Consider the following 19,895-nt stretch of genomic DNA (forward strand, 5'->3'; position numbering starts at 1 on the left):
CAGTTTATAAGCCATTACATTTTCCTTCTCTCTATGGATTTTCTATCAATGGTCTCTCATACCTAGACGCTGCCCATTCTCATTTTTCAGACTGTCCTTTTAGGTAGTGTGATCAGTTAAGGTAAGTTATTCTGATGGTCTTCACTTATGTAAAAGTATACAGAGATAAAAATAGGCCAAAATAAACAAAAATGAACACCACACATTAACTTATAATGGATTTATATTTAACACAGTATTTCTCACATAAAGATGTTACTCAGTTAACAATGTGTTTTTTACATTAAATCTCTTCTCCATTTTGATATTAACATGAAGTTTTTCTTAACATTAAATCTTTTCTCCATTTCAACATTAGACACATTGAGTAAATTTTTTTCTAAGCTTTTTTTCCCCAGGGTAAAAGTTAATTTTTGGCTATCTGATATCTCAGTACAATATTAACTTGGGAAATAAAACACAAATCTAATAAAGATATGGAGAAAAGACTCCTCAACTATTAGGAGGCAGTGATCATAACTAAACAATGGCAACTTTCTAGGATTCTGGTCAAGAGCTTCCTTCTTCCTGCTTCATGTGCTATGAAATACCATTTATGCAAATTTTTGCCATATTACTTCTTTGACTCCCTTTCCAACCAGCAAATACAAATTATAGGCTGGATTTTCTTTTTTTCAGTGCATTACTTGCTGTAAAGAAAAGTTTCTTCCACTCTTACATACATCAGTCTGGTTCCCATTTTAAGGGAAACAACTAAGAATGTGAAACTATTCTATTTACTGTTTCTTGGAACTTTCCGACACCAAAGCTCAGGCTTAACTGCAATAGCACAAAGATTTTCAGGGCGAGGTTTGATTCAGGAGGCCCTTCAAAGTCACATCTGTCCATTTCTCTTTCGTGCATACACCCCCAAGCAAGCACAAATGCCTGTTATGCTGAGAACCACTCCTAACAAGAGTGCGATTGCATCTCCAGCTTCTACTGCTTCAACAACAGGCAATACCAAAAGCAGTGAAATTAGGACTAAGAGCAACTGTGTTGAAACTGAGGTCATGATGTTGGGATCTTGAAGGCAGAAGGGTTCTAGAAATTAAATATGGAAACAAAAAAAAGGAACCATTAAAAATGTGTATCTTTTCAAATGACAATATGAACATATGACAAATAACAGTCTACCCAATCTTTTAAATTAGAGACTTTAGAAATCATTTCCTCCTATCCAGCTTCTCACTTCACAAAAACACTAAGGAAAGTGAAAAACACTTAAGACAATCATGTGAGACTACTCTCATAAAACCCTAACCCCAGCAGTTTTTCCCACACAAATGCCAACATCATGTGCATCAACCAGAAACTGAAGAGTAGTTCATAACTAAGAACAAGCAGGCAAACACAAAAGGCACAAAACGTTCACGTGGAAACTTAAGATATCTATTAGTTAGTAAAAATCAGATTTTCTTAAGGTCTCTCTCCTATCCAGGAAATGCAGAAAGACCTCACAAAAGTCACACAAAATACAACTCTGATGTCGAGGGAAACTAATCAGACTTACCAAAGAAACGGTATATATATTTATTTAACTTGAAGTATTCCCTTCCTGGGGCTCCGGAGGCTGGGGCTAAGAGGTTCCACGGGAGAACGCCTGCTGGGGAGGAGTGGGAAACAAGGATTTAAAAATTACTTATTATTTTAAAGAGGAAGCTAGACTCAGTGCTCTAGAACAGTCTGGAGTAGAAGGGCGAGGAACACGTAATGAGTACCGAAAAGAGTTTGTCGAAGGAGGAACTATAGTTGGTTAGTTCTCCCACACAGCAAAAAGCTAACAAAAAACCGAACCGAGACAAGGTCATGCCGGCACTTTATAATAATATTGAAAAAGAATCCCTACTTTGGCACGGCGAAGTGGAAATGCGCCCCCTTTTACAAATCACGGGGGCAGCCTAACTATCCCTTGGAGACGAGTTCGTACATTACCTTCCAGGAAGCAGCCATTACAGGAATGGCGAGGAGGGCGGAGTCTTCAAACTACATTTCCCACAATGCTCGCTGCCGAAGACTCCCATGATGCACTGGCGCGCTCTCCAGTCACTGGCTCAGGGAGTGACGGTCACGCTCCCACGGAGACGTAGCGGAGTCCGCTCGCGGGGATTCCCCGCGCTGCGCTGCGTGTTACTGTTGGAGTGGGTGGTTTACTGTACTTGTCCGAAGGCTCACGTAAAAATAAGTTAAAGAAGTGACAGCAAGTGTGTGCTGCCCTGTTCAGGGTTTTAACACGCACAAGTAACTGAAATGAAGACGTAGCATCAGAGAGCAGAGCTATCTGAGGTGCCTTTAACCAGCGCCTTCCAGTATTGCTGAAGCGGGGAACCCCCGGGCACCATCTTCCAAGTGGGTTTTACGACTTTTTTTTTTTTTTTAACAAATGTTGGGGTTGAAGGGAAGCACGCCTAGTAAGACATAGTACAAAATAGACCGAGTTTAGGAAAAAATGGTTTAAACTCTTTAAGCAGAAAATGACTTACGACTCAGGTTCTGGAATTCAGTTTCTGTGTTCCAGTGGATTCAAGTGATTCCTTCCCATGCGTGTTTTTGTGAGACTCCTCGCACTACCCCAGTTGTCCCCAGTTTGTGAAAAGAGTAGAATTGTTACTTTTAAAACAGAAGAATTAATTATTTCCATATGTAAGTCTCTGCTAAAAGGCTCTCTTGAAGTCTTACCTGTGAAGTCCTTACTGATTCTTTCTAGTACAGTCTTCTGAACAGTGGTGTTTATTGATGTGACTCTTTATTTGGACTCTTCCATCACAAGTGGTTAATGACTCAGGTCAAAGGTGAATTCGCTCCCATATCTGAATGGCTCCCTGATCAGTCTCTCCTGTTCCGCAGGTGTCTTCAATTCAGTGTCCATGATGAGCCTGTATTCGGCTGGTGTTGATCATTTCTTTTTCTAGTCTCTCAAGGATGGCAGGGAAGATTTATATTGCTGGCTCCTAACACACACAGCAGGACTCAGTGATAATAGCTAACAATAATCACAGTCCGCACTTTGTATTTGTGGGTTCCACATCCTCAGATTAACTGAAACTTTAATAGAAAATATGCAGGAAAGAATTGTGTCTGTACTGAACATGCACAGACTTTTTTTTGGCCATTGCTCCCTAAACAATAGAGTGGAACTATTTACATACCATCTACATTGTAGTAGGTATTACAGGGCAGGCATTTGGCATAGTGTTTAAGACACACCTTGGGGCACCTGCATCCCATGTGGAGTGCCAGGTTTCAAGTCCTGGCTATTCCCCCAATTCCAGCAGCTTGCTAATGTTCACCCTGAGAGGCAGCGGATGATGGCTCAAGTAGTTGGATCATTGCTACCCATGGAAGACCCTGACTGGGTTCCTGGCACCTGACTTTGGCCTGGCCAGCGCTGGCTTTTGTGACCTTTAAGGAAGTGAGCCAGAAGGTGGGAGATAGCTGTCTGTTTCTCTTTCTCCCCCCACCTCTTCTTGTTCTCTTTCTGCTTTTCAAATAACTAAAAATTTGAACATCCACATATTTTGATACCCATGAGCTGAGGGCAGAATTTTAAAACCAATCCCCTAGGCATACTGAAGAATGACTGTCTGATTAGATAAACATTCCAACAAGATTTTATGAGAGACCAACAGGTGCCAAATAAACCAAACCAAGGTGTATGGCAAATTGGAAGTCTGAGGATAACTGTACAATTATCCTGTCAGTGTTGCTTCTCTAAACTTGATTATTCTGACAAGTGTTCGTTAATTGCCTCATTTGTCTTGAGCTACTTTTAGTTACACCTTTATAATACATTACAGGTGCTGGCATTGTGGCATAGTGGGGTTTAACTGCCGCCTGCAACACCAGCATCCTATATGGGCGCCAGTTCATGTTTTGGCCTCTCCACTTCTGTTACAGCTCCTTGCTAATGCATCTGGCAAAGCAGCGGAGGATGGCCCAAGGGCTTGGACCCTGCACACATGTGGGAGACCTGGATGAAGCTCTTGGCTCTTGGCTTTGGCCTGGCCCAGCTCTGGCCATTGTGGCCATTTAGAGAGTGGACCAGTGAATGCAATATCTGTCTCTCCCTCTCTCTCTTTGTAACTATGCCTTTCAAATAAATGAAATTAATCTTTAAAAAAGTTTCTTTAAAATATAATTATTTATATTTGGGATAGAAACTATACATTTTTTATTGAGAGAGAGAGAGAATTAAAACATATACAAGAGAGAGCTGCAGTTCAGTTCCCAAATGCTCATTACAGTAAAGTCTGGGAAGTCAGAAGCTAGGAACTCAAATTCAGGTCCCCCACATGGGTGCAGGAACCCAACCACTTGAGCCATCACCTGCTGCTTCTCAGGGTCCATATTAGCAGCAATCTGGAGTCAGAAGCCAGACCAGATATGGAACCTGGGCACTCTGAGATGGATCATAGGCTCTTAATTGCTAGGCCAAATACCTGCCCCTAGGAACAACTTTTATGGCTTCCAGAATATTATCTTGTGGGGCCAGTGCAGTGGTGTAGCGGGTAAAGCCACCGCCTGCAGTGCTGGCATCCCATATGGATGCCGGTTGGAGTCCTGGTTGTTCCACTTCCAATCCAGCTCTCTGCTATGGCCTGGGAAAGCAGTAGAAGATGGCCCAAGCCTTGGACCCCTGCACCTGCATGAGAGATGGCCATCCTCCTCTGCTTTGCCAGATGCATTAGCAAGGAGCTGTAACAGAAGTGGAGAGGCCAAAACATGAACTGGTGCCCATATAGGATGCTGGTGTTGCAGGTGGCAGTTAAACCCCACTATGCCACAATGCCAGCACCTGTAATGTATTATAAAGGTGTAACTAAAAGTAGCTCCTGGCTTCGGATGGGTGCAGCTCCGGCCGTTGCGGCTAGTTGGGGAGTGAACCATCTGATGGAAGACCTCTCTCTCTCTCCTTCTCTCCTCCTCTCTCTGTGTAACTCTTTCAAATAAATAAATAAAGCTTTTAAAAAATTATCTTGTACATGGGGTCTTCCAAATGTTCATGGAAAATGTATCTTATGAGAAAACAATGCATGGATTTTAAATCTTTTTTTTTGCATCAATATAAATTAACCTTTTAGTTCCATTTTCCTATCAACTTTGTTTAACACCTTGTAATAGATTTATTTATTTATTTGAAAGAGAGAGAGAGAGAGAGAGAGAGAGAGATAAGAGGCACAGAGAGAAAGAGACACCCCCATCTGGCAACAGCTAGGAGTGGGCCAGGCTGAAAACAGAAACCTGGAACTCCACCCGAGTTTCTTATATTGGTGGCAGGGGCCCAGATACTTGGGCCATCTTCCTGTTGCTTTCCCAGGCACATTAGCAGGGAGCTGTATTAGAATTGAAGTCAGGACTGGATCCGCTGCTCCAATAGTACTGGCTTAACCTGCTGTATCACAATGCTAGTTCCACCTATGAACTATTTTAATTACCTTTGTTTTCTAGTGTGAACACTTTGGGGATTTTATTTTTCCCTGATGTTTATTTAAGTTACCTAAAGTAAGCAGACTTAAATTAGTGTTATTACAAACTTATTTTTGGGTGTGTCAGTATTGAAGATAATGGTTTCATGTTAAGTTTGAAGGGTCTGTGAATGATAAGATACTTTTTATTATATTAAGGGATCAATTAATTACTTGAACTTTCTAGAAAAGACTGGCAGTAGTTTGTGCAGGGTTGCTTTTGGACCAAGTAGTTTCAAAGGAAAAGTGGTAAAGTTTTCCCAGTCAGCATCCATCCCAATCAGGCACTTTAACAAAGGTAGGGCTCTATATGTTTTTGGGTGTCTCATTACAGGCCCAATTTTCAAGTCAGGTGATTTTCTGGTGTTAATTTTCTCTTCTTCCCATACTAACTAGTCATTTGAAAAAAGTCAAAGTGTTTACTCCTTTGCTCAAACCCCTCCAATTCTATCAACTAAGGCAGAAACCCAAGTTCTTTATTAAGACCCAGAAATCCTTACACAGTCTGGCCGCTTTTTCTCTGATCCTGTATTTCTTTACTCACCAATGCATGTTCCTTTCCAATCATGCCCACTTTTTTGCTGCTTTTTACATATGTTGATTTGGTTTTCCCTACTGGCTTTACCATTGTTGTTTATCTCTGCAGTTACTACTTTCCCCACAGATGTCTGCATGGTTGTTTTTCTTGATGTGATTCAGTACTCAGTTCAAACTTCACCTTTGTTCTTGAGCACTTCATAAAATAATTTCTCCCATTTCTCTATTCACTCTGCTGTCTTATTTTTGATTTGTACAGCCCAGCACTAACTGAAATATATTATGGGGGCAGGCGTTGTTTTTTAGTGGGTTAAGCTACTGCTTAAGTTGCCTGTGTTCCATATCAAGAGTGTCTGGTTTGAGTCCCAGCTATTTTGCACTCCTGATCCACCTCCTGCTAAGGCACCAGAGAAGCAGGGGTGATGGCCCAAGCACCTGGGTTCCTGACAACCTTGTGGGAGTCCCAGATGAAGTTCCTGGCTCCTGGGTTTGATTTGTCCTTGCCCTGGCTGTTGCAGAGTGAATGAGTAGATAGAAGATATGTCTGTCTGTCTGTCTCTCCTTCCTTTTCTGTTTCTCTCTGGTTCTCCCTGTAACCCTGATTCTCAAGAAAACAAGCAAATAAATCTGAAAGATATATGTATGCATTTAAAAATATTTAATAGGTAAACAAATACACCAAAGTGAAAATTCCATGAGAATCCAGAAGTGTTCCTGTCATGTTCACTTTAGAGTTCTCAGCTACTGAAACAGCACCTAACGTGATAGATACTTAGTAGGTATTTTGTGAATGGATGAATGAAAAAGGTTATTTTAAGACTGGAATTTGTTTCATGTTTAGTCGCCGGTACACTGTTCATAGTAGAAACTAGAAGTAGGAAGTCTGTCTTTGCATTAACTTATGAAGATACTTGGAGAGGTTATTTTGAATTTTTATCCGAACTTGGGTTTCTTTTTTTTTCTATGACATTATTAATAAGATTTACTTATATATAAAATGCAGTAGTATTTAAATCAGGAATTTGCTTGGTTTCTTTTACTTCCTTTGCCCATTAAGGCACTGGGATCTTTTTTTTAACTTTTATTTAATGAATATAAGTTTCCAAAGTACAGTTTATGGATTACAATGGCTTTTTCCCCTCCATAACTTCCCTCCCACCCACAACCCTCCCCTCTCCCACTCCCTCTCCTCTTTCATTTACATCAAGATTCATTTTCAATTATCTTTATATACAGAAGATCAATTTAGCATATATTAAGTAAAGCTTTCAACAGTTTGCTCCCACACAGAAGCATGAAGTGTAAAATAGTGTTTGAGTACTAGTTATAGCATTAAATCACAATGTACAGCACATTTATGACAGAGATCCTACATGAGGAGTAAGTGCACAGTGACTCTTGTTGTTGACTTAACAAATTGACACTCTTGTTTATGGCATCAGTAATCACCCTAGGCTCTTGTCATGAGTTGCCAAGGCTATGGAGGCCTTTTGAGTTTGCTGACTCTGACTATATTTAGACAAGGTCATCGTCAAAGTGGAAGTTCTCTTCTCCCTTCAGAGAAAGGTACCTCCTTCTTTGATGGCCTGTTCTTTCCACTGGGATATAACTCACAGAGGTGTTTTTTTTTTTTTTTTTTTTTTTTTTTTTTTTTTTTTTTTTTTTTTTTTTGCCAGAGTGTCTTGGCTTTCCATGCTTGAAATACTCTCATGGGCTCTTCAGTCGGATCCAAATGCTTTAAGGGCTGATTCTGAGGCCAGAGTGCTATTTAGGACATCTGCCATTCTATGAGTCTGCTGTGTATCCTGCTTCCCATGTTGGATAGTTCTCTCCCTTCTTTATTCTATCAGTTAGTATTAGCAGACACTAGTCTTGTTTATGTGATCCCTTTGACCGTTAGACCTATCATTATGATCAATTGTGAACTGAAACTGATCACTTGGAATAGTGAGATGGCATTGGCACATGCCACCTTGATGGTACTGAATTGGAATCCCCTGGCACATTTCTAACTCTACCATTTGGGACAAGTCCGATTGAGCATTTCCCAAATTGTACATCTCTTCCCTCTCTTATTCCCACTCTTATATTTAAGAGGGATCACTTTTCAGTTAAGTTTCAACACTTAAGAATAATTGTGTATTAATTACAGAGTTCAACCAATAGTATTAAGTAGAACAAAAAAATACTAAAAGGGATAAAGTATTAAGTTGTTCATCAACAGTCAGGGCAAGGGCTGATCAAGTCACCATTTCTCATAGTGTCCATTTCACTTCAACAGGTTTCCTTTTTTGTAGTTGGTTAGTTGTCACCAATCAGGGAGAACATATGATATTTGTCCCTTTGTGACTGGTTTATTTCACTCAGCATGATGTGTTCCAGATTCCTCCATTTTGTTGCAAATGACTGGATTTTGTTGTTTCTTACTGCGGTATAGTATTCTATAGAGTACATATCCCATAATTTCTTTATCCAGTCTACTGTTGATGGGCATTTAGGTTGGTTCCAGGTCTTAGCTATTGTGAATTGAGCTGCAGTAAACATTAGGGTGCAGACCGCTTTTTTGTTTGCCAATTTAATTTCCTTTGGGTAAATTCCAAGGAGTGGGATGGCTGGGTTGAACGGTAGGGTTATCTTCAGGTTTCTGAGGAATCTCCAGACTGACTTCCATAGTGGCTTGACCAGTTTGCATTCCCACCAACAGTGGGTTAGTGTCCCTTTTCCCCCACATCCTTGCCAGCAGCTGTTGTTGGTAGATTTCTGTATGGATTTGACAGGTAGAGTTAGAGAGAGAGAGAGAGAGAGAGAGAGAGAGAAAGAAAGGTCTTCTTCCATTGGTTCACCCCACAAATAGCTGCTACGGCCAGAACTACATCATTCCGAAGCCAGGAGCCAGGTGCTTCCTCCTGGTCTTCCATGTGGGTGTAGGGGCCCAAGCACTTGGGCTATCCTCCACTGCCTTCCCAGGCCACAGCTGAGAGCTGGAATGGAAGAGGGGCAGCCAGGACTAGAACCGGTGACCATATGGGATGCTGGCACCGCAGGCGGAAGATTAACCAAGTTAGCTATGGCGCTGGCCCCGACACTGGGATCTTGAATACAAATGTTGATTGAATCCACCTGGATCATTATTTTAAGACTTAGGGTTATACAATCCAAAATGAAGTCTTTTAATTCCAGAAAACACAAGCTGATATCATCCTTCACTAAAATAGAGATTGCTGGTAGCCAGTGATACTAGGAGAAAACGAACAAAGCTTTAGTCACTTATTTGATCAGTGGAGGGAAAATTTCTTTCTTTTTTTTTTTTTTTTTTTTTTTTTTTTTTTTTTTTTTTTGACAGGCAGAGTGGATAGTGAGAGAGAGAGAGACAGAGAGAAAGGTCTTCCTTTTGCCATTGGTTCATCCTCCAATGGCCGCCAAGGCTGGCGAGCTGCGGCCGGCACACTGCGCTTATCTGAAGGCAGGAGCCAGTTGCTTCTCCTGGTCTCCCATGGGGTGCAGGGCCCAACACTTGGGCCATCCTCCACTACCTTCCCGGGCCACAGCAGAGAGCTGGCCTGGAAGAGGGGCAACCGGGACAGAATCTGGCGCCCCGACGGGGACTAGAACCCGGTGTGCTGGCGCCGCTAGGTGGAGGATTAGCCTATTGAGCCGCGGCGCCGGCCGAGGGAAAATTTCTTAAGTCAGTTATTATCAATTGATGGTTTCAAAGAAGAGAGGAGAAGTAGCTTCTGCTCACTTTAGAACTCTTAGTAGTAAGTCATTGCTAGACCCTCAAGGAAAGGACATCTGGGATCTAGGACAAAGGGGCAAGATAGGTTCCTGTCAGGATTTTGCTGTGACTGATATGTGTAAGGGAGTTCATAAAACACAGACTTCCTCATTAACAACAGAGCCAAGCCAAATGATTGGAAACGTTTTATTGGAGTTCCGCAGTTAAAAACGACAAACCCGAAGTGAGTCCGTATTTACCAACAATAATAGGGCATTTGTCATAGAGAACATTATGTTAGGGCTAACTACTCATTAGGCTAACAGAGCTATTCAGCTGCTGTTCCTGCTGCAAAAATAAGCCCCAAAATAAACAAAACACCTGCTGAGGCTAAATACCTCTTGTGCTAGAATGTTAAAAAGGTTAATGGAAGCTACATTTTTGTTCTGGTTTCAGGCATCATCTAGAACCCAATGAAGATGTCCTGGCTGTCACCAATGAACCTCAGTTATTGGTAAGAATATTACACACATAATATGTCTAGGAATCCCACTCAGAGGCCCAAAAGATCCGATTTATGCTTACATTACTGGGATTATGGGAATGCGTTAAGAATGCCTGTATGGGACAAATGTGTACTTTTGAAAAGTTGTGAGATTCTCTCTGTATTTTGTTATACTTTAATAATGATAATGGACTGATTATGACTTTAGCGATCAATGGTTGGTTCTAAATTCACCTGTCCCACTTATTAACTGTGAACTGTGCATATCATCTGACTTTTTGAAACTTGAGTGTTCTCATCTGTAATCAGGAAAGTATCAATCTTCACAGATTGCCAATGTGAATTAAATAAGGTGGCATAGTATATGTATAATTTTACTAAGGGCTATTATTATTAGCAACAAACTAGACTTTTCAAATATATTGTACAAGGAAATTTAAATTTTGAAATAGCTTACCTTATGGGGAGATGGAAAGAAAGATTTTCTTAGAAAACATGGTTTCTTACCACATGTAGTAAGATTCATTAATTGACATGTATATATACAAACAGTTAAAATTGTCACTAATATGTACTAGGAGATATTTCACACATTAACAAATTTACTCTTTAAAATTATCCTATGAAGTGGATGCTATTGGTATCCTCCATTTCAGATTAGAAAATTGAGGCATGGTGAAGTAATTTATATAGATCAAATAACTAGGGAGTGATAGGGTATGAGTCCAAGAAATCTGTCCTTGTCAAATGCAATTACATGGAAAATCAAACATCATTTTAAATTTCTTTGAATTAAGATGCTTTATTGTCAAACATGAAGACTAATCATGGTGACTTGTTAAGGAATTCTTGGTGTTTGAATACTTACCTTGAGGCCCTAGTTTGGTCAACGAGTGAATGCCAGTATTCACCTAATTTATCAATTTACTTGGGTTTAATAAATATGTATAAAAAGTGATTTTAGGAAATTAAAGTATATCTGACTGAAGCTCAGAAGTACATTTAATGGTGGGTACAGATGTTAATGTCAAAAAACCTAGATTGTAATATGTTGGCAGATCTCAGCTATCATAAAATCACTGAAATTTACATAATAGACAAAATTCAAAAAAGAATATCCAAAGGAGTCTTTCAAAATCTTTTCTAGAGGTTAAGAGGTTAAATCAATCACTGCAAAAATGTCGGGGGTTGTTAGCAATTTTGCATGTGCAGTTCACACGGAAATACTAATTCCTCAGTATAGACCAGGTGCTCATTATGATTAAGAGCTGGTAACCATGGAGACAGACAGCATGAAATTTATAAAATTAAAAACATAGCAGATAGGAAATGCAAATAGCATAGAAGAGTGAATCATACCCCAACTGGTTTTAGCTCCATTTCTCTTGAATTTAAAGATATTTGAAATTTATTTCTGGCCATTTTCTGAGCAAAATCACTCATTTTTGAGACTCTGAATTTCCACTTTGTACATCTTACTTCTTCATCTGATACTGCCTTTTATCTATTTTCAAGTTAGACAAGTTGGAATGTGATTAGGGCTACAATTTTTATAGGTAAGCAATATCTGAAAAGTGGTTAGTTTTAATTGATCATGGACACTTGGATGATTACCTGAACCTTTACAGAGACGTTTATTGTGAATTTTCAGTGGACATACTGTAAGTGATTGGTCACTTTTAGTTTCTGAATTTATTTCTTTTGCTGAATCATATAGGTAGGTGAGGTAGAGAACTTTATGGCATAAATTTCAGTTTCTGTGTCATGGAATGGTTTATTTATATAATGGTGAGCTGGAGGGCAGCAATAAAGTTTCTTTACTCTTGTCCCTTAATACTTTGATTGTCCATAAATCTGTTCTCTGAACCCATTATTGCAGCTGAGTACCTGTCTGTTGATCTTCTGAAAATGGTACTTATTGAGTTTAAAATCTTCATGAGTAAAAAAAAATGAATTATGACAAAAAGATTTTACTTTCTAGAAGAATAATTTTACTTAAGGGGGCTTTCATGTTTTTCATTTAAAGGAAAAATTTAAAATTATTGCATATGGTTCAATTGAGAAAAACATCCTGTATAATACTATTCACTGTTTAATTTGATTGCAATTTGGTCCCATTTTAGGGTATTTTAAGTTCTCATTTCTCAGGAGAGTCAAAATAAGTACTTGAACTCAGGCTGACAGAGAGAAGCAATACTTTTGTTAGCTTGCATGTCAACACTATTGAATACATGAAAGTTAATGTGGTGTGTTGTATAAGAACGGGAGCATAATACCTTTATCTACTCTATTTCAGTAAGACCTTTAATGTAATCCCTAATTATTGTCACCAAGTTTTCGAAAGGATCAATGGAGAGCATTGAGGACCCAAGGAAGAGTGACAGAGTTGATTCAAGTTATTCAGAGTAATCTTCAAAGATGGTTCTGGAAAGTGTGTCTGTGGTTCACTTGCTTCCCACTTTCAGGAGGGTTTATTTACAAATGCAAAACCCTCAAACAAGTTCTTCAGGTCATTCTTTGGTTCATCTGATCTTAGAACTTTTATCATTGGGGGAAGATGACTTGGTCTGATTATTTGGGAAGAGGAGATGGGAGTAATTAAGTAATTGTCTAAATTAGTTAACAACAGCATTTAATGAGACTCAGTTGAATTATTCCTTTTCCTTTTATGGATTAGTTATTGGTGAATTTAAATATTTCTTGCTATTTTTATACATATAAAATGGCATTCTCCCTCATTATTTATTATAACCTTAATTTTTGTCTTTATACTTAATTTTAAAAAAGGTTTATTTATTTATTTGTAAGGCGGAGTGACAGAGTAAGAGAGAGAGATATATATTCCATTGACTGGCTCACTTTACAAATGGCTGCAACGGACAGCCTTGGGCCAGGCGGAAGCCAGGAGCCAGGAATGCCATCCTGGCCTCCCACAGGAGTGATAGGGGCCCAAGTACCTGGGCCATTTTCTGCCACCTTCCCAGGCAATTAGCTGGAAGCTGGGTTGGAAGTGTAGTAGCCAGGGCTTGAACTTGCACTACATTGTGGAATGTTGGCATTGCAAGTGGTGGCTTAACCTGCTGTGCTACAACACCAGCCTCCAAACTTAATTTTTAAATGTATAAAACTATTATAATATTTCCATCATTAGAAATGTAGAAACATCTGATTCCCCAGGGAAAACAAAGCCTTCTAGCACGAAAAGGGACTCTAAATAATGAAATGGACAATATCCTCAGTTATAAAAAATAACAATGCAATCATGAATTTTGTATGGTTGACAAAATATGCCAGAAAGTAGGATAAAGTGTTAAATGCGATTTAATAAAAGTGATCAAAAAGGCATTGTGTTGTGGGTCCCCAATATATACCATCCTGCCTTCAACATTAACCAAGGATTGGATCTGTAAGGCCTTGGACCTATCTTTCCTAAACATTTTATTTGGAAGGAAACTAGATCACCTGGAGTGCTGGTATTCTAAATTGCTGGCAGAGGGCCCATCCATACGCTTGGGAACTGAAACCAGCAAGTATCTCTTAGATAGTAGATAGTTATTCTATTATGAAAATTGAGTTTCTCTAACAAGTGTTGTTGCCACAAAGCTATAGCTGGATAAAGCTGGGCTTGAGCCGAAGACTCTATATGTTTTTGGTATATCACACTGATTTCTCTTACTGTCCCTAATTTTATAATACCCATGTGGTGGTATTCCATGACTACTTATTGAGTAAATAAAAAAAATTTACCTTGAGATTTTAGTTTATGTAAAGCTCAGTCTGAATCAACATGTGTGTCATAGCCACCAAAATAGTGAGTGTGATCTTGGGCTGCAGGAATTGATGTACAGTGTCTAGAATTGGGGAAGCTTTTCCAGTTATGCCAGCAGTATGTTTTTCTTTTATAGATTGCAAATTATTTTAGAAGAAGCATCAACAAACTGGATATTTACCAGTATTAGGTGTTAGAATCATTAATTGAGGAACATAGTTGAAAGACTGTGGGATGTAAAGGAGAAGACTGGATGAGACTATTATTTTTTTAAAAAGATAAATTTATTTATTTGTAACGTGGAACAACAAAGATAGATAGATGGCTGGATAGGTAGATTGATGTATGTGTGGATAGATAGATGGTAGACAGACAGATAGATATATAGGTAAAGATAGAGATATCTTTCATCTGCTGGTTCATTTCCCGTAACAGCCAGATCTGGGATAGGCTGAAGCTAGGACCCAAGAACTCCATCTACATCTCCCACATGGGTAGCAGGAACTCAGATACTTGGTACATCTTCTGCTGCCTTTCCAGGTGCCTTAGCAGCAAGCTGGAGGGAAAATAGAGCTACTGGGACTTGAATCAGCTACTGATATGGGATGCTGGTGTTGGAAGTGGCAGCTTACGTACTGCACCATAAAGCTGGCCTCCATCTGTTGTTTTCAATGATTTATCCCATAATAGAGGCCCTAAAAGAAAGAGAACCAGCCTTGTTCTAGATAGCCAGTGTGTTAAAATAACTGGCATGCTTTAGCTCTGTATAAGAAGATTCTAATATTTCATAAGGGAATTGGCTGCCTGCTTTAGCAGTGAACTCTTGATCCAACAGAAGGTTGAGTTAATCAACATTTGGCTGGGATATTGCAGGAAGGATTCAGACTTCAAAAGGATGGTTGGACTAGATGTCCACAAAGGTTCCTTTTGAATCTGACATTCTGATTCTCTTCTCTTCCACCCAGCCACCCCAAATCTGATGTTATTTGTCTGATACTGCTTGTAAGGGCTTGTTTTGAGAGTCTCTAAGACCCTGTTATTTATCTTTCCAAGTTCTTTATGCTTAGTATTTAAGAATGTCTATTTTTGCTTCAAGCTGAGTGGGAAAAATGGATTTTTCTCTATTTCTGAAAATTTACTAATATTTTGTTAGTATTTACAAATATAGATACCCATATGTAAGTATATGACATTGTTAATACTGTTGCTCATATGTTACTATTAGCCTATGTCATTGATACTATTTTAAAAACTATTGTATAGGTTCATGAACAGGTGAAAAAATTATATATTTTATTTAGATGAGCAAATTCTTATTATCCGAGGATCAAGATATATGCCTGACCAAGCTTTTGGATGTGACATGTTCTGAAAATGAATTTCTTATGGAAAAACTAAAAAAAATTTTTTTGCCATGAGTCAGAATGATCTTAACTGATTTGTGGATATTAAGTCATTCTATCACACATTTCTGATTAGTTAAATATCAGATCAAAGTAAGTTTTTACATTTCTTTTTTTCCTAAGTTCAGAATTGTACTTTCCTGGGAAATTAGCAATTTTGATTTAATTTCTTAGTGAGAGTCCCTTAAACATTGAATATCAAATCATATTCGACATTTGAGTGTGTGCATACTAAAACAGGTGTAGTGTAAAGATCTAGAAGCATGTTGACATAGCTTATTACATGGTGCTTAGCTACTCAGAGAGGCAAAATCTGAAAAAAGACAGAGTCAAAGTTAAATGTATGATGATTGTTGAACTATATGAGATATCTATTTTGTAAGGGAAACAGCCAATTACCAGTACATAGAAAAGTTTGCAATGACTATGAAAGTTCACAAGAGAGTGGGCACTTACTTTCCCTCTCTTTGCACCAAACATTTGAGGCAGGTGTGCTATTTTTTTTTAAAGATTTATTTATTTATTTGAAAGATTTACACAGATAAAGGAGAGGGAGAGAGAGAGAGGTCTTCCATCTGATGGTTCAATCCCTAATTGGCCACAATGGCTGGAGCTGTGCCGATCTGAGGCCAGGAGCCAGAAGCTTCTTCCTGGTCTCCCACGTGGATGCAGGGGCCCAAGGACCTGGGCCATCTTCTACTGCTTTCCCAGGCCATAGCAGAGAGCTGGATTGGAAGTGGATCAGCCAGGTCTCAAACTGGTACCCTTATGGAATGCCAACGCTTCAGGCCAGGGTGTTAGTTAACCCACTTTGCCACAGTGCCATCCCCAAGGTGTGCTATTTTGACTCTTCATTTTGTTTAAAAATCTTATTTAAGTTATACAAGTTTTATATATTTCATTTAAATAGATTTAGGAACGTAGTGGGACTTCCCTCCAACCTTTCCTCCTGCCCACATTCCAACCCTTTTCCTCCTCCCTTTCAGATTCTCCTTCTTAATTGTTACAATAACCTATTTTCAATATACTTAGTGATTGTATGCTTAACCCTATTCTAAGTAAAAAGTTCAGCAAATAGTATGAAGAGAAAGAGAACAAAACAAAACAAAGCAAAACATTGTTCCTCAATGGAAGAGACTAGGGCCATAAACAATCATTTATTCTCAAAATGTCTATTTTAGTATAATACATTACATTTTAGGTATTCTATTAGTTACATAGGATCAGGGGAAATATATGATACCTGTCTTTTTGGGACTGGCTTATTTCACTAAGTATAATGGTTTCCAGTTGAGACCATCTTATTGCAAAACAGAGGATTTCATTTTTTTTTTTTATAGCTGAGTAGTACTCCATAGTGTATATAAACCATAGTTTCTTAATATAGTCAACAGTTGATGGACATTTAGGTTGACTCCATATCTTAGCTATTATAAATTGTGCTGCTATGAACATGGGGGTACAGACAATTCTTTCATATGCTGATTTCTTTTGCTCTGGGTAAATTCCCAGGAGTGGAATGGCTGGATCATATGGTAGGTCTATATTCAGATTTCTGAGGTATTTCCATGCTGTCTTACATAGTGGTCGCACCAGTTTACATTCCCACCAGCAGTGGACCAGGGTACCTTTTCCCCCACATCCTCACCAGCATTTGTCATTTGTTGATTTCTGTATACAAGGCATTCTAACTGGAGTGAGGTGAAACCTCACCATGGTTTTGATTTTCATTTCCCTGACGGCTAGTGATCCTGAACATTTTTGCAAGTGTCTGTGGCATTTCAGTTTCCTATTTTGAAAAATGCCTGTTGAAATCCTTTGCCCACTTCTTTACTGGATTGTTGTTTTGTTGTTGAGTTTCTTGAGCTCTTTATATATTCTAGATGTTAGCCCTTTATCATTTGTGTAATTGCAAATATTTTCTACCATTCTGTTGGTTGCCTTTTTTTTTTTTTTTTTTTTTTTTTGACAGGCAGAGTGGACAGTGAGAGAGAGAGACAGAGAGAAAGGTCTTCCTTTTGCCGTTGGTTCACCCTCCAATGGCCGCCGCGGCCGGCGCGCTGCGGCCGGCGCACCGCGCTGATCCGATGGCAGGAGCCAGGAGCCAGGTGCTTTTCCTGGTCTCCCATGGGGTGCAGGGCCCAAGCACCTGGGCCATCCTCCACTGCACTCCCTGGCCACAGCAGAGAGCTGGCCTGGAAGAGGGGCAACCGGGACAGAATCCAGTGCCCCGACCGGGACTAGAACCCTGTGTGCCGGCGCCGCTAGGCGGAGGATTAGCCTAGTGAGCCGCGGCGCCGGCCTGTTGGTTGCCTTTTAACTTTGCTGAGTGTTTCTTTTGCAGTGCAGAAGCTCCTCAGCTTGATGCAATCTCCTTTGTCGATTTTGGCTTTGATGGCCTGTGCTTCTTGGGTCTTTTCCAAGAAGTCCTTTCCTATGCCAGTGTCTTGTAGAGTTTTCTCCTTGTTCTCTAATGATTTGATGGTATTGGGTCATGGATTTAGGTATTTGATCAATTTTGAGTGGATTTTTGTGCAAGGTGTAAGGTAGGGGTCTAGTTTCCATACTTCTGCATGTGGAGATTCAGTTTCCCCAGGACCATTTGTAAAAGAGTCAGTCCTTGCTCTGTGGATTTATTTTTAGCTCTTTTTATCAAAGATAAGTTGCCTATAGATGCATGGTTTGATTTCTAGAGTTTATATTCTGTTCCATTGGTCTACAAGTCTGTTTTTGTGCCAGTACCAGGTTGTTTTGATTATGACTGTCCTATAATAGGTCTTGAAATCAGGTATTATGATGCCTCCAGTTTGTTGATGTTGTATAAGATTGCTTTAGCTATTTGAGGTCATTTGTGTTTCCATATTAGTTTCAGCATAGTTTTTCTAGGTCTGTGGAGAATGTCATTGGTATTTTGATTGTGATCACATTGAATCTATAAATTTGGTAGTATGGGTATTTTGATGATGTTGATTCTTCCAATTCCTGAACACGGAAGATTTTTCCATGTTTTAAAGTCTTCCTCTGTTTCTTTATTTAGCATTTTGTAATTTTCATCATAGAGGTTTTTGACATCCTTGGTTAAATTATTTCAAGGTATTTGATTATTTTTGGAGCTATTGTGAATGGGACTGATCTTAGAAGTTCTTTCTCAGCCATGAGACTGTGGGCACATCACTTTTTTTTTCTTTGCTTTTGAAAAATGATTTATTTAGTTTTTTTTTGGGTCATATGCTCTCGAAAGAAGTTTAGGTTTACATCGGTTGAGACAATAAGGACCACAGTTATGGGGATCAACTGATTTAATCTCTACTCTTAAAACTGCTACCACTAGGACCAACATTTGGCAAAACAGCTAAACCTTTTGTTAAGATGCTTGTGTTCTGCATCAGAGTACCTGGGTTGCTTCCAAGCTCTATCTCCTGGGAGGCAGCAAGCATCCGCATGAGACCTAGATTGTGTTTATGGCTTCTGTTTGGTCCAAAGCTGACCTTTGTGGACTTTTGGGGACTGGGAGCTCTGTCTCTCTTGCTTTGTCTCCCTCTCTTTCTCTCTCTTTCTGTCCCTCTCAAGTAATAAAATTTTTTTTGAAATTAATTAATGCTTTTATTTAGCCAAGTGTATCCAACATATTGCCATTTAAATGTGTAATATACAAAATTGTTGCAGGAGTTTTACTTTGTTATTTGGATTACAACTTCCAAATCTGGTGTTTTATTCTTTTATTTTTTTAAAATAAGTGCTACCAAAACAACTAAAACCGAAACAAAACCAAAATAAAAAAATTCCCAAAGCTAGAAAACTTTCAACCCTGGGGATTGATAAGTGGGTGGGATAAAATAATCAATTGATTTTGTGGCAAACTTCATTAATTTACAAAGGTGATTTTAAGAAATTGAGGAAATGAAAAATAGATTCTATTTTAATAATTATTTTTATATTGGTCAGGAAAGGCCTCAGTGTATCTTTGTAAGTAAAAAAATATTTCTCATACTTTAGTGAATATGGTGGCCTATCGTGGACAAATAACTTACTGTCTTTTCTTTCTGTGCATTTCATAAATTAGCATTTCATTTAAAATGTTGCCCCTCTTATAATTGAATGACAATAAAATTATCTAACATATTTTCCCCAGACACTCAAAATTATTTAGGATGAAAGGTAGAAATTAGATATATTTTAGTAATAATAAATTGCTTCCTAAATTTTATGGCAATTAAATGGAATGTTGCCAATTATTGATGGATTATGTTCTGAATCTTGTTTCTGCCTCAATAAATAAATTCACATCTCTAATAGAACACCAAGACTGATATTGTACTAAGACCAGTTACTGATGAAGTCAGCAGAAGTGCTGTGTGCTACTATATTTGCCTTACACAATTATTGACTTGGGTTATAGATTAGGTTGCCTGGAAATAGAACTCTGAGATAAAGAGTTGCATTTGAATGTTTTTTAATAAGT

The 19,895-nt window shown here is 38.8% G+C and overlaps 2 long non-coding RNA genes across 3 annotated transcripts in view; one reads left to right on the plus strand and one right to left on the minus strand.

Annotated features, from left to right (window-relative positions):
- Positions 1-205: 205 nt before the first annotated feature.
- On the minus strand, positions 206-2,079 carry SMIM30 (small integral membrane protein 30). Of its 2 annotated transcripts, none has more exons than XR_516981.4 (3): positions 1,975-2,079; positions 1,553-1,642; positions 206-1,083 (listed from the first exon to the last, which is right to left on the minus strand). It is a non-coding gene; the product is annotated as a small integral membrane protein 30 (long non-coding RNA). The 2 variants fall into 2 exon arrangements; XR_001793522.3 differs by having other exon boundaries at positions 1,553-1,645; positions 1,975-2,018.
- A 38-nt stretch (positions 2,080-2,117) lies between these two features.
- The window catches only part of LOC127491656 (uncharacterized), a 42,758-nt gene continuing 24,980 nt past the window's right edge, over positions 2,118-19,895 (plus strand). The window contains exons 1-2 of the long non-coding RNA XR_007920506.2: positions 2,118-2,388; positions 10,213-10,270. This is a non-coding gene — a long non-coding RNA (uncharacterized lncRNA). The remainder of the gene's footprint in view (positions 2,389-10,212; positions 10,271-19,895) is intronic.

This window comes from Oryctolagus cuniculus, chromosome 3, assembly GCF_964237555.1.
Source record: "Oryctolagus cuniculus chromosome 3, mOryCun1.1, whole genome shotgun sequence".
NCBI lineage: Eukaryota > Metazoa > Chordata > Mammalia > Lagomorpha > Leporidae > Oryctolagus > Oryctolagus cuniculus.